Genomic DNA, 15,880 nt, shown 5'->3' with positions numbered 1-15,880 from the left:
ACTCAGTGAGCATTTTTTGCACAGATTTGAAGCTGTAACTGGGTAGGACAGGGCGTGGGGGAGTTGACACTGTTTTAGGTTCTAAAGTATTCATGCACAGAATAATCTTTCTTCTATTGGGTAAGAAATAGTCTAGAGTCATGCAGTGAAAATAGAGAATAAAACACTGGGAGAACAACAACAAAATGGGAAGAAAGATGAAAGGCCAGGAGCTTCAACTCTGTCAACTCGCACACATAGTTTCATGACATAGTTGTCAGGCTTGGATGCAGTGAAGTTTGACGGGAACACACCAGCTGGAAACCTGGAGCGGGTCCCAGCTCTGTGGTGGACTCCCGAGGCAGGACCGCCCTGGGCCACGGTCTCCTCAGGTCAGCTAGGGAAGAGGAGTCTAAGGAGATGCAGTAGTGACATCGATGCTTGGAGGAAGTTCTAGGTGGAAGACTTTTTATAATCATCCTGTGTTTAGAAAGAGAGCAGAAGTTGTAGGATTTTGACCCAATTTAAGGAAGAACTTCCCAGTATAATGTTTTCAAAAATGTAATGGACCACTTTTATGGTGTCAAATTCTGGGGTACTGGAAAGATTTGAACCATCCTGGATGGTTCAAAGAAGAATGTCTTAGGTGGTTTCCAAGTTCCCTAATATCTCTTAAGAATGTGCTTCTGTGACTAGTTGGTTTGAAGGCAGCACTGTCCAATTAAACTTTGTACAGTGATAGAAATGTGCTATATCTGCTCTGTCCAAAAGAGTGGTCACGAACCACATGTGCTTATTGAAATGTGACCGGAATGGCAGAGGAACTACATTTTTGGTTTAATTTAATTCTATTAATTTCAATTTTAAAAGCCACAGATGGTTAATGGCTATCATATTATCCTGTATCTCTAAAATCATGTATTTCTCTGCTCTCATCGTCATTGTCTACATGTCACATCATCATCGTATACTCTGTTCTGCACATTGTATGTAAAATAGCTCCATTTAGGATATGGTTTTGCTTTAGAGGGAATTACCTGCTGAGAAAGAAGTACATTTAAAACCATGGAAGTCAGATAAAGAATAAGAATACATAGCAAACTACTGCCAAACCGGAAAGCACATGTAGCCAGAGACTCTACTGTATGGGCACAATAAAAACACTGGTGTTTCTAAGAAGCACAAAGGAGTGAACACCCCCGTCGTGGGGGTGAGAGGAAAGCAGCTCGCAGTTTAGTGCTCCCATCAGCATGTTGTGTTGAATGGAGGATCCTTGCTGTAGCAGATGCCCAACAGGCTGCTAGTTTTTTTCCTGTATGTTTTAAGAGTGACAGCGATTTAGAACAATGTCATAAGGTATCCTCAGGCTTCACAAGACTTCACCAGAAAGAGGAAGTTGCTTGAATTAGAATTTACCATTTTGGGTCAGGAAGAGGCCTCGGAGATTGTATAATCTAGTCTCTGTTTTTACAGAGAAAAAAACCAGAGCCTGAAGCCCAGAAAAGGCTTGTGACTTGCCAAGGTCACATGGTTGTTTAATAGATGATTTATTTTAAATAAAAAAATAAATATGTGGTAAATAACAGATAATTACCATTTAAAATGCAAATTTTCTTAAATATTACAAACAAAAATAGTGTATCCTGAGAGTGTATTAGAGCTGAAGGAGGGCCCAGGGTGTTATCAACAGTCTGATTCCTCTCGTGTTTCTCAGGAGTGTCACGGCGCCTTTATTGGAAACCAGGTTTGAGGAGTGGGCTGAACTTCTGCTTGGCTTACCTTTGCTAAGCCCACGACTCTCCAGACTTGGTCCAGAGAAAAGCTGCAGTGTGCTCCCGACCTGCCCCAGGGCCATACTCTCTCCATGCAAGGCTCTCTGAAGCAGCTCCCAAGGAGAAATTCTTCCCTCTCGTAGTTCATTGAGCATCCATGTGCATCTGTGCCCTAGAGAGTGGCAAAATCTAAACAAACAAGTTCTATTTTCAGTTTGTCTTCCTGAAAACCAAACTTCACCCACATGAAACTAGTTAACATGCTTCAAATGCTGAAGGCTTCTAGGTACTTTCTGAGTTTGCTCTGACTCATGTCTTACCTACATATTTATTCTCAATTACAAAAAATAAAATCAGGCAGAGAAAAGAGGGCTCTCTTTCAATGTAAACTATCTGATTCTTCCCACATCCTCATTTTTTTCTCCTTTACCATGTAAAACTCTTTCTTTTTCCTTGAAATGGGTATAGGCTTTAGGTAACTAACCTTTTTGGAAGATTATTTATGGAGCATTTAGACTTCAGAAGTTCAAGCTATTTAATAAAAGGCACCATCACGTCAAGTGCTATAATCTAATCAGATTTCTTTTTATAATGACTAGCATTTTCATAGTATCACTTGCCCATACAAAAAGCATAATTGGCTTCCCATTGTGATCTTTTTGGATTAAATATGACTTCCTAAACCTGGCAGCCTATCATTAACATTTTCTGTCCCTCTACCTATCATACTACATCTTTAATTCACCCTCAGCCCTGCTGTAACACATTTCTCCCTTTTCAGCCAGCCTATACTCCTTTCTAGTTTCTCTCCCCAAAATTCTTGTTTATAGTCCTCTTCAAGCCTTTCTTGTACTGCAAACCACACCACATTCCCTCTATTCAGGACTATCAGATCTTCCCAGAATGGGCTTCTCTTCTAGAGATCTCCCCAACTAAGCCCAACTTGTGTCCTGCTGGTTGTCTGCTCTGAGAGTCACTGCATGTTTTGTTTTGCATTACTTTGTGCAAAAGCTGTAAACCTTTAGAACTAGGAGATAAGGGTGGGGGCAGACTACACAGATACCAGCTGGCTTTCCCTTGTCATTCTCCAGATAAGGGCTGAACTTCAGATTGATTGAGTGATACATCGAAGATCACACATTATAATTAGATTAGAAGCCACAGCTCTAAGACCACTACTCATTTCATCACACCACTTTGCCTTTTAGTTTCACATCTGGGTCATAATAAAAACTGAGAAAGATATAAATAGTACTACATAATACATAAAGAAAAATCCATAGCTGCATAAGAGTGATGTTTATGTTTTTATTACTAAAAATTATGGCTGTGGCAGAGACTGCTGAACCATGTTTCCCCACCTTCCCAGCATTGAGGTGCGACCACAAGACTGAGTTTTGTCCAGTGGGATGGGTGTGGAAGTAGTGCGTGCGGCTCCAGGCTGGGCTCATAAAAACCTCCCTGCGCGCCACTATGCCTTCTCCTGTTGCTCTGCTGCCAGATGCTAGGCTCCAGGGTAACCTTGGAGGTCACAGTTGAAAATGGTGGTCATAAAATCAAAGAATCTTGGTCCTGAATCACCACTTGGATAACTGCCTAGTGATGTAGAGCACCCAGTTTGAACTGTGACATGAGCAAGAAACTGTGATGTTAAGAAGAGACTGTGTTAGGCCGCTGAGATTTGGTTAGCTTTTACCCATACTAATAAACATTTGTTACATAATTCTTGCAACATTCCTATGAACTCAATGCTAGCCCCATTTTACAAATGGAAAACTAAGAATGCAAGGGTCATACTTCTCACATGAGGCACAGCCACGATTTGAACCCAGGTCTATCTGATTCCACATACGTAACTTTTTTTTTTTTTTATGAACACAGAGGTTACTGTGATGAGGATTCAACTTAAGGATTTTCATAGATACGAGCCATTTTATGCACCTACGTAGAAATGCACTGACTCTGCCCACCACCAACAGATGGCAGTAATGGCTGCGTGTAGGCTGAATTTATGAACTACAGTAGGTTTAGGAATATCATAAAGTGAAATTAACCTGCACATGCAGAGAGAAGCTTCTGAATGCTCTCCTGCCTGTCCTCTGGTGAGGGATCATTTTACCTTCCTGAGAATTATCATGTCAAGCTGTTCAAACTCCTGGCCTTCTAATTTTCTCCTCAGAATGTGAGAAAGTTGGCCTGAATCATTTGAAAATCAATACGTTCCTCTGGACCCTGATGTTCCCTTATGAGCACGTGAGAACATATGAAGAGCTGACCCCGTAAAGAAATGTTAAGCTTACATTTAATTCACAATGTGCTGCCCATCTCTTCCTAGAGGAGACAGGCTGGGGAGTAAATTATGGTCTGTGATAGCTCTTGACAATGGGTAAACCAGGGTACAATAATGCCAAATTAACTTAATTTTTTTCTTTCTTCCATCCCCCTTCCTTCCTTTCTCTTCTTTATATTTTTAAGTTTCTCTCCAATGAACATACGTTAATTGTATAATTTAAGTAATACTGAGAAAAAGGAATCACACACATAGACACTCAAAACCAAGCAAGTGACATGAAGGGTGTGTTGTAAAGAATGAGGTGGCAGAGCAGAACGGTTGACAAAATAGGCTTTGGATCCTGACAGTCCTGGGCTCAAAGTCCCGCTCTGCCATGCACTTACAGTAGGGCCTAAGGGTAACTTTCCCAGCCTCCCAGAGCCTCAATTTCTTATAAAAAGAGGTAGGTCATACAGCTACACCATAGAGCTTAATGAGAATTAAACAATATGAGCCCCCGGTCTGGGGACAGAATAGTAAAGACGGTGACAATGATGTACAGAGGATTACATTAAAATGGCTTCAACTGACAATAAAATCATAAATAGTAGTTATATGCTAGTCATTTTCTTTTACTTATCATATTAACCTGTTATTTTGTGGCATGTGTGTAGCTTATATTCCCTAGATCATCATATCGTCCTCAAAACAGAAAGTCACATCTTTTTATTCTCCAGCATGCCTGGTTCATGGGCGTAGGAAGAGTGTAAGTCAGCCAGTGCTTCTTGAGTAAGGGGACTATAACACACTCCTTATTCTATCTCCAAGCATTCCACTTCACATTTTCTCAGAGCAGTTTTCATAGTATCACAGCTGACCATAAAGAAGAGAGAAAGCAGTTCTGTTTAGTGGGATGCCTGCCATGGTGCTATAAAACTATGGACTATAGAACTCTGTAGGCTATGAACTACAGAATTGGTGAACCACTGATTGACAGAACTGTCCTGAATACTGTGGTAGCCACTTACCACATGTGGCTATTAAACTTAAATTAATTAAAAATAAACAATATTAGAAATATACTTCCTCACATTAGCCACATTTCAAGTGCTCAATAGCCACACGGTGAATGGCTACCTTATTGCACAATGCAGATACAGAATATTTCTGTCATTACAGAGGCTCCAGTAATGGTGCTGCTCCACAGGAAGTCCCTGAAACCTGAATAAAGAGAACTTTCAGAGTTAGGGCCTTCTGGTCAAATACTTCCTTCCTAAGTATCAATTTATTAAAAAACTATTAAATGTCAACTCTGTACCATATTAATGGCTACCATTTATTAAGCATTTAGAAGGTACAAGGCATAATGCTAAGCTATTTGTCCACATCATTTATCTAATTCTCTGAAAGGCAGGTAGTACTATTACAATAGTTATTACTACTCCTACTAATTATCATATCAATTGTTACTATTATTAATTAATGATTATGATTAACTTACTTTTTAGAATTGAGAACACAGGCTCAGAGAAGTTGAAAAACTTGCCTGAGATCTTATAGCTTCAAAGTGGCAGAACTGGGATTAAAATTCAGCATTTATCTGGCTCAGCCATTTTTTGGGCTTAACCACTAGTCTCTACTGTTTTTTTTTTAACTGTCTTTCTCTAAGGCACAGTAGGAGCTGTGGAGATAGGCATATGTATGAAATAGTCATTACTTTCAAGGCCTCTGAGTCTAATGTGGGAAATAAGTGAAGACAAATGTTTTTAAGTAACTATATACTCTGCCTTTTTAGCTTGCCCATAATGATAGAATAAGCTCAGTTAAAGAATGATAGAAGTGGTAAAAAGAATTATGGAGTAGACTGGAGGCAGGAAAATCAATTAAAAAGCCATTACATTAGTCAAGACACAATCAAGATAGGGTGTAGGAGTTGAAGAGTAGAGACGGTGGAAATGGAAAAAGCCATAAAGGAAGACCAGTCAATACTCAGCAACCATTTGGATTTGGGGAGAAAGAAAAGGGAGGTACAGGTGCCAGTCTTTAAGATGGCCCCTCTTCCCACAGCCATCCTCGCCTCCTGGTATTCAGACCTTGGTGAGTCCCTCTCACATCAGAGCTGACCTTGGGTGACCAGTAGGACATGGTGTGTGAGGCTAGGTCATAAAAGACAGTGCAGCTTCCGCTTGCTCTCTTGGTTTGCGCACCCTGTGGGAAGCCAGCAACCATGCCGTGAGGCCGATCAAGAAGTCCTGTAGGGAGGTCCACATCGGAATGAACCTATGAGACACACTAAGTGCTTATTACTGTTTTTAGCCACTAAGTTTTGGAGTGATTTACTATGTAACAAGAGATAGCTAATAGAGGAGGCATCAGATTATTTCATGACTTTAAGCTTGGTTGATGGTGGAGCTAAGTATCCATTTTCCTTTCTTTCCAAATATAATCCATATATGCATGTCACTTTGTGATCCAATCCTGTATGAACTTCCATTCGAAGAAACAACTCTTTGGCAACCAAAACGTAGATAAACACTATTTAATCCTTTATGACAGTCTCTCTTGAATATTCTGCATTAGGAACACTTTTCAAAATATTTAGCTAAGTCTCTTTAAAATCTCGTTTCCCCATCTCATTCTCAATATTGCCTTGATATCAAATTAGCTCCAAGATTTGTCCTCAAGATATTCTCAAAAAACGATAGCAGAAACTCAAGTCAGGTAGGCTTTTCTTGCTCTCTTTTGTGATCAGGATTGTATAATGTAGATCTATATATACCTTTGCCTTTTCAGCTTGCCCATCTTTTTATTATTTGTATTATGTACAACAGAGTGGAACCTGGGACCCATCCGCAAAAGCAAAGAATCCTCTTTTAGGGGGAAAGAATGAGACAAGAGAGTGAGCGTGCCTGTGGTGCAACTACACGTAAGCAAACATAAAGTCCCTGCAATTTTTTCCCCTCATGTACACTAACCAAAGAAGCCAGTCTCAGGAGGTAGTCTGGTCCAGGTAAGTTGATTTAAATCTGTGAGATACTGAGAATGTTGGACAGCATTTTTGTATTTCAGTTTCCTCATTTGCAAAATGGTATCTGCTTGCTGGTTCATAGGGGGGTTAATTAGTTTCAGCACATAGGGTACCTCACATAATACCTACTATATTGGAATCATTCACTAACTGTTAAAGTCTAATATATCCAATTTATTGGAAATTCAGTGTCCTTAAATGACACACAAACGGTAAATGATTTCAGAGGTTTGTACTTCAGTATCCCTTCTAAAACATGCTTTGTTTGCTTTTGGATATTTTGAAATAGTTTCTATCACTGTTAGGACAGCAAATAATCTTTTTTTTAAAATTTAAATAACATTTTATTTATATTTTTACATGCATAAATATTTAAAATAAATTTAAGCTGTCATGGGGACAACCTTCAATATGCTCTATATTTATATTTACATGCATATGTGCATACAAGTAATATACAAATGAGACTTACTGTAAGCAATTTAAACAATATGAAAATCCATAAAGTTAAAATGTTCTCAAATAATCTTGATGCAGCATTGAATAACACCTATCCCCTCTGGACACAAAAGCTATAAGCACCTTAGTTCTTATTTATATCATGTCATATGTGACATATAAATTCTAAAACCAAGCCTTTTTCATATCTTTCTGCACAGTTGTTTCTGATTCTGGAAACATACAATAAAGCCCATTGTACTATAACTGCAGAACTCACTATGTAGTATAAGCATTCAACTCTACCACTATTTTTTGAGCCCCTACCATGTGCCACAGTTCTAGGTACTTTGGTTCACCAATGCACAAAAAGTCAAAGATGTGTGCCCCTATGAAGCTTATGTTCTCATGGGAGAATACAATAGACAACAAATACAGCATGTAAGTAAATTATATAGGATAGTAGAAGGTGTTCATTACAATGGAAAACAGAAAAAGTAGGGTAAGGGGGTTCAGAAATAAGGTGGCAGGTGGATGTTGACTATATAATAAGGCTGCTGTGGTTGTCTCATACAGAAGGTAAGATTTGCACAAAATCTCAAAGAAGTGGGGTTAGGAACAGCTAGTGCAAAGCTCCTGGGGTGGGATGATGCTGGCATATTCCAGAAACAGCAAGGGCACCAGTGCATCTGGAGGGGAGTGAGAGTCAGAGATCTAACTGGGGACAGTTCATGGGGGACTTGACTTTTTGGCCACTGCAGACTTTAGCTCTTATCCTGAGGGAAAACCAAACCTCTGGGAATTTGAACTGAGTGACCTAACTGACATATTTTAAAAGAATCCCTTTGGCTGCTGAATGTTGTGAATAACTGTAGGATGAGAAGGTGGGAGCTGGGAGACCATGTAGGAAGCTACTGTAATGCTCTGGGAAGAGATGATGGGCACTTGGGCAGGACTGTAGCAGTGGTGAGAAACAATCAAGTAATAGAAGGATTTTACCTTTCTCAAAAGTACTGTAGCATGATTCATGCCTCACTAAGATACTTCTAAGTCTTCTGAGCTTGATGGGCATGGATTTACTCATTTTGCTCTCCAGTTGTGTAGCTTTCCTCTAGATTAAAAAAAAAACTGTTGGTTCTCAGGTAACAACCAGCTGATGAGACAACTTTCTGATACTCTATGAACAAAGTTATAATGCATTATCTGGCATATTTGGAAAATGCTCATAGACAATAAAGTCATTCCCACCCAATTAGAAAAAAATAAACTACCTTTAAATACACACAGTAATGGTGAGTTATGTCTCAAATCGTCAGTTCTACATCAGAGATGAGACCAAATGCAGAGTAGCTCTTCCTAGTACATCTCTCAAAGCTCCCTCCCCTTCCACCATGGAAGCACAAAAGCATGGAGATGGTGTAACTGATGAACAGTAGGAGAAAACTAGGCAGGCTGTCATGATATGCCTTGAAAATGGATCCTCAAAATACACTGTACATTTCAAACTGAATTAGCTATTTCTTCTTAGTACTTTTCTCTACCTTCAAGAAGAGGAATAACAAGACAGTGAGAACTACCTTCCATTGCAGCCCCTTCTTCCAAGGTGCATAATCAAGTTTACCCTCCTTAAGACCACAGAGCCACTCTGATATGCAAATCTTCTCTATCTATTGGAACTGTTGGGGCTTCTCTATCAAATTGGAATTGATAGGCATACAGAAAGATAAGAAAAATGTCAGTACAAATGGATTACAAAGAAGTTATATTAATATAGATCCAGGAGATAGACTTTTGGCCATTATTTCTTAGAGGACAGTGGTGATCTGATATATCCAAAGACAGATTCATCTAGAGATGAATCTCTTTTTTGCACAATTATAGTAGTAAAGTGGGTGAATCTGTGACTTCACGATGGAAGCCTTGATTAAAGTGAGTTCTCATGCTAGGGGTGAGAGCTTCTCTAGATTATTCTGAGGCTTCTTCCATTCTTTTGAGAGCCATTAGGACAGTCCTTTCAAGAGCTTTAGATATGTGTCTTTAGCTATCTTCCAGATATCCAACCAGTTCATCTCCTAAGCCATAGATCTCGAAACCTTTCTTCATTTCCTTCCCTTATTCCCTGTATCAGGCAGGGTACATTGGAGAAACAGAGCACTAAGGACGTTAAGGACTAAGGAATTCATTGCAGGAATTATACCTTACACAATTACGGGAGAAGCTAAGGATGTAAAGGCCTGAAAAGATGAGAGAAAAATCACTACCCAGCAGCTGGAGGGGAACTATGAAGAAGGCTGATGTTGAAGTCTATGGAAGTTGTTGGAACTTTGTAGCAACCACCTCTGTGAACCGCCCTGAACCATCTGGTGGCAAGCCTGGGGTCACTGTTGGTCAGGAGAGCTGGCAGACAGGAAGGAAAACTGAACGTGCTTGGGTAGAGTAAGGAAAAACTAGAATTACAAGGATAAACTAAAATCTATAAGGGAACACTGGAACTTATGACCATCTCTCACTGTATCTAACCCTGATGACCAGCAGGAAAAGCTGGTACCATAAGTCAGAGATTAATCTGAGGCTTCTTCCATTCTTTTGAGAGCCATTACATAAGTTCACGTACACAGCCCAGCACTTGGCAAAGCTGAAAGAGAAGATGAGTAAGAGCTAGACACGGCGTGGGCCAGCTGCTACCAGGTGAGCCGCCAGAACAGTGATAACGTGCTTACTGCTCTTTCATTTCCACCTTCCAAATTATGCCTAAATGCTGAATGTGACCATCCCTGACCCAGAACTACATGGAGAAGGAAATTCTGGGAAATGTAATTCTAGCTAAGTCGACATAGTGCAAAAGCAATAAACACCTTACATATCAATTTTAATTCTTACAGATTTGTTAAATATGTCCCTTTCTTTCCTTCTCTACTACTGTTGCTCTAGCTCAGATCCCTCCCTCTCTCTACTGGGCTATCAGCATAACAAAGATACAAAACTTTTGATGAATATGAGGGTGCTGGTTATAGGTACTTCAGAAAACCATCTGCTATGACAAGAGCTGCTCTCACCTAGCTCTGGGCACCCAGAAATCTCTGCGGTGCCTGTGAGTTTGCTTGGCTTCATCGTTGTTGAGCAGTCTTGCTGGCAGCGCCCTCTCCCCTGGTGACATGCCATTAGTGTTGTACTGTGTGCTCGTTACTACCCAGGAATGTGTATGGGCCAGAAAGGAGAGGGGAAGGAGATAACATAGCAGCTGGCATTTACTGTGCTAGGGATTTTATTATACCTGTTCATATCCTTACAACAATGTTTCAATTAATACCTCCATTTTATTAAAAAAAGAAAACTTAAGTTGGTAACAGATGTGAATCACCTGAAGTTAAACGATTGGCAAGTAGCTGAGCTTAGTGTTAGACCTGGCAGTGGTGTTCCCAAAGCGGATGCTCTTTCTTTTGTACCAAAGAGCCGGAAGCAGCCTATCCCCTGGGTGTCCTTCCTTCTGGGTTTTCACAGCCACCAAGGTAGTTAACATGTGGGGTTCGGAGTCCTGTCTGGCCGGGCTGGATTCTGCTGTGGGAGATGTAGAGTGGGCACTCACAGTGCCTCTGTGAGCTGGACAATTACCATGAATGATGAAGGGGCAGGAGGCTCGGATGCATGAGGAGCGGTGGGGATTGTGGCCAACTGGAGAGACATACCCTATCTGAGGCACACAGGAGTTAATCAACTCTAGTCGATGACTGCCTGGCTGGAATGCAGACCCAGTGTGACATAAAAGAAGTTGTGGTATCTCCTAACTTTAAATGTTGATTCCATATTTTTGTGAAAGATAATGTGACCCCAACAGTATTTTTACGATGCTGTGTGGGCTTAACAGAACACTGACCAGAGGCATCTGAAGGCAGCTTATTTGCAACCTCCACTCTGGAGACCTTGTGCGGAATTCTTTGGATTTGTGTGTGCCGTCACAGACTCCTCCAAAATTGGTCCAGATACTGTGGAGGAGTGGGGAGAGACAGGTCCTGTGGCTGGTGTGGCTGCTTTGGACCCCAAGAGGCCTGCAGACCAATAGGCTACTGCTGTGGAGAGTCAGGGACGAGCATCTGGACAGGAATGGGCATGAAAAGAGCGTGCAGCAAGCAACTGTGTGGGTGACTGTGAGAACGCAAGTCAGTGGATGACATGTGGCGGTGTGAGTCAAATGTGCATGTGAGGTTGGTGTAGAGAACTAGGAGCAGAATGAGAGAGGGGAGGAGAATGTCAGCCAAGGGCAGGAGGAAAGGGAGAGAAAGGACTGCACGGGGAAGCCACATGCACTTTCACCCAGTGCATTCGCAGACATGTTCCATCTGCCAATCTGTTTTCCCTGAATGTGTGCAGGGCTGAGTAGGTGGTAATGCTTATTAGGCCAAAGACAGGCAGTTTCATGGCCAAGACAGATACATTCAGGAATTTCTTCTGGATACCACTTCTAACAAAATATTTCTTTTTTTGACAAGGTATAAATTGTTCCCTATTACCTTGGTGCTAACTGCTTAGAAATGTCAGGGATTGGTTCGGACATCTTAGAATCCCAACTGAATAAAGAGAGGCTAAGTAAAGATGATGGCTATTTCTAAAGTACATGACCCCAAAACAATCCAGCCCTCCCTATCAAAGGGTTAAGGCCTGTGGTGAAGCACCCAGGACCACGGAGTTTTAACAGTGGCAAGCACCTTAACACCTGAGTGAGTCAATTCCCAAAACTGAGTGCACTGGCGGCCGGCCCTGCTGCAGCAGTGAAAGGACAAGAGGTGGACGCAGCCTGCAAAGTATGGTGGTGTCCATGACCTCCACAGAGAGGGCTTCTGGCACCAGTCCTCTCCAACTTTGTGACCCCATTCTTAACCCATCTGTTCCCCTAGGAGGCCAGAAGATGTTGAGTGCATATTCTGAAACTTCTTTTTTCCACTTTGTGAGAAAAAATTAAACAATTTGAGGTGATGCTCATATTGTGGATGTGCAGTTTTCACATCATAAAACGCAGGTGCTAAGTGAGAATGGTATGTGCAACACTCCTACGCAGAAACCGGCAGTGAGAGAGCCCCAGAGCTGGTTACCCAGGTATGTCTCACATTTTCAGAGGGTGGGAGTGGATGACAGAGACCACCCTGGACACACAGGGCCGTGGGCTGGGCTCATGGGCTACACCCCATACAGGGGTTTCCACTGTCGTGGTCGCCATCATCTCACCTAACTCGGTATTGTTCTGACCACACTCTAACATACTCCCTTTTCCCAATTCCCATCTCCACCTTTAATGAAAAAGATTTAAAAATCAATTAAGGTCACATTTTCTCATGAGAAAAATAAGAGGCTTACTCTTAATCTTGTCTCAGGAATATTTTCAAGGATATGATGAAAACTATAGACCATTCCTCTTAACAATGCATAGGCCTACAAAGACTCAAATATTTTCAAACTCCTCCCTAAGACAATGTTTTTCAACTTGTCAGTCCAAGAGAATCACCTTCAGAAGTTAAAAAAAACATAGCTGCCTGGGACCCACCCCAGAACAATTAAATCAGTATATCTCACAGTAGAGCCGGCTATGGTGTAACGTTAAAAACCTCTTCATGTGATTCTAATGTACAGTCAGAGCTGAGAATTAGAGCCCTGTGGCACTAATTGAACACAATAAAAAAAAAAAGTCTGGGAGAAGAGTAAACCAAGAAGTTATATGTCTCTAAAATACCTAACTGAAAGAATATATATATATATATATATATACACACATGCACACACACACATATATATATATACACATACATACTATAGAAGGTTCAAGAAATGAAGAAGACAAGATAGCAAATGACTTGCTGCTTATGGCTAATTCCAGATCATTCTTGCTTTCTCCACCCAAAAAACAAAACACCTGTTTGAATGCATGCCCTAAGGCCCGTACCATCAGCAGTAGCCTTGTGTCTTTGCACTCCGCATGCCCCAGGTCCCTTTCTCTCATTCCTTGAAAATATAACTCTTGGTTCACTGTCACTCACTTCCTCTAACACTGCTCCTGACAATTCTCAGTGATTTAAATGTTTACATCGGTAATCCTTCTGATAGTCTGGTCTGTCAGTTCCTTGTTTCAAAGATCTTGCTGATACTATTACTTGCCACTCTCAGGCAACCACCTATCTTTCTGGTTTATTCTCTCTAGAGCTCCAACTCCAGTAATCCTTCCCCTCACCACTTATAATTTATTGATCCTATTAACTTTCAGTTGTCCCTTATTTCATCCTCATGTCATCCCTTCCCTCCTTATCCATCATTATCATCTCCTTTCTCACTTTGTTGTCTTCACCCAGCAAAAGCACAACCATGCTTCAAGCCACCGCCACCTACTCTGTACCCACATGTACACAGCTGGGTTTGGCTATAGAAAAATATGCATCCGTGCCAACTGGTCTCACTAAAAATGCATGACCATCAACCTCAGATGGGCCATAGGGCTGCCTGACAATCTCACTGAATTCCCTAGTCCATTCCCCCCACAATATGATTATCTCACATTTTATCCTCTCTTCAATTCCTCCTTCCCTACCTGAATTCTCAGCCAACAACATTGTCTCCATGTTTTTCCAAAAAAATAGAAGCAATCAGAGGAGAATTTCATGCTCTCACCACTGTGTCTACTCACCTCACTGTATCTGTGTCCACATACTCAGGTTTCCCACCTGTTGCACTGGAGGACCAATCTGTGCTCCTATCTAAGGGCGATCCCTCCCTTTGTGCACCAGTTCCCACTTTCACTTAATCACTCAAGGACATCAGTTCTACCTGCCTCCTCTATTATCACTAATTTTCTCATTTCTAATGGATCCTTTTGTCTTTAGCATAAACATAGGCTATTTTTCCACCTTAAAGATAGTTTTAACTGCTCACCCCATCTACCTACTACTTCATTTCTCAGCTCCCCTTTATAATGAAACTCTTTGAAACAATGGTCTGTTCCTACTGACTCTTCTTACCTCTCATTCTCTTAAAGCCACTTTTCACCAAGTTTTCATCCTCACTAATTCATGGAAATAGGCCTTTTCAAGTTCACCACCTACATCCACATTGCTAACTCCATGTCAGTTTGCAGCTCCACCTTAGGTCATCTGTCAGCCTTTTGCTGGGTCCATCGCCCCTACTTTCTTCTCTTGGCTTCCACTCTCTTGGTTTCTCTCCCTTGTCAGCGTCCATTCCTGCTCAGTTCCTTTGCTGATTGCTCCTCAGCACCCCAGCATTAAACCTTGGAGTATTTAAACTTTGAGGCTTAATTCTTATACTTCCTTTTTTCCCCATCTACACTAACTCCCTTGGCGATTTCAACCAGCTTCTCTGTTTTAAGTACCATATCCACACTGATCACTCCAAATTTATGTTCCCAGCCCTGAACTCTCTCCAAACTCCAGACTTGTACCTTTAACTGTAAACTTGACATCTCCCCCAGCTGGTCCCTCTGCCTGAGATGTCCTCCCAGCCCACAGCTACATGGCTTACTCCCTCAGGCATCCGTAGGCCTCCTTTGCGCACACTATGAAAACCAGCTCCTTCTCCCAACTCCACATTTCCTAGTTTCCTTTGCTTTTTCTCTCCTAAGCAATTATCAGTGTCTGACACACCTTATATTTTATGTTATTATCCAGCCATTATCTGTCTCTACCCACCAGAATATAATCTCCATGAGGGGTGGGATTCTTAGTCTATTTGCCTGATGCAAAGGGTGTAGTCAATAAATTGTTTGTTGACCGAATGAATGATCCAAAATTCTAGATTTGGAAAATCAGTGGAAGAAAACAGTATCTTTACTTATACACTAGATCACTAGCAAAGAGAACTTTAAGGGTGTTTTATATGATTTCCCCACTTACCTCTGAGTGGTGGCAGCTGAAGTTAGCCCATTCCAACACAGTGGCTTCATAGAAAACCTGGGCTGGGAAGGCTCCTGTTTAGCTGCATTCCTTGGAAGGGATATGCCTTTACAAGTTTAGGCTAGAGTTCCCAGACTGGCTTGTCCCACTCAGTACCCCATGAAGACAAGTCTCAGTGGTCACATGCATGCTGCTGGAAAATCACAGGTGTAACAGCGTATAATATGGTCAGAAAAATGCTGCAATAAAGAAGTCTGGTTCAAAGCTTTTCCCATGCATATTTAATTAGAGAAAACTTTTGTCTGTAACTCCTTAGTATTTCCTTGAAAGGCACTTTCAGAAACTCTAAATTAGAATGGAATGAAATATGTTAGAGGGAAATATGTAAAGCAGGACCTGCAGAGATAACTCTCCTCTTCATGCACTCAGCCAACCCACTTCAGCTACTTTTGAGAGAAAATACTAAGATTTGAGTAGTTGAGAAAAGGAAGAAAGAAAAAGGGAA

General features: G+C 41.2%; 1 long non-coding RNA gene across 1 annotated transcript; it reads right to left on the bottom strand.

The window, feature by feature from the left end:
- Positions 1–100: 100 nt before the first annotated feature.
- Positions 101–8,653, bottom strand: LOC130683942 (uncharacterized). Its single transcript, XR_008998077.1, has 3 exons — positions 8,489–8,653; positions 1,759–1,940; positions 101–459 (listed from the first exon to the last, which is right to left on the bottom strand). It is a non-coding gene; the product is annotated as an uncharacterized LOC130683942 (long non-coding RNA).
- Between the last annotated feature and the right edge of the window lie 7,227 nt (positions 8,654–15,880).

The sequence above is a fragment of the Manis pentadactyla genome, chromosome 5 (genome assembly GCF_030020395.1).
Source record: "Manis pentadactyla isolate mManPen7 chromosome 5, mManPen7.hap1, whole genome shotgun sequence".
Taxonomy (NCBI): Eukaryota; Metazoa; Chordata; class Mammalia; order Pholidota; family Manidae; genus Manis; species Manis pentadactyla.
The sequence above is the reverse complement of the archived record's forward strand: the minus strand, read 5'-3'. Positions and strand labels throughout refer to the sequence as shown.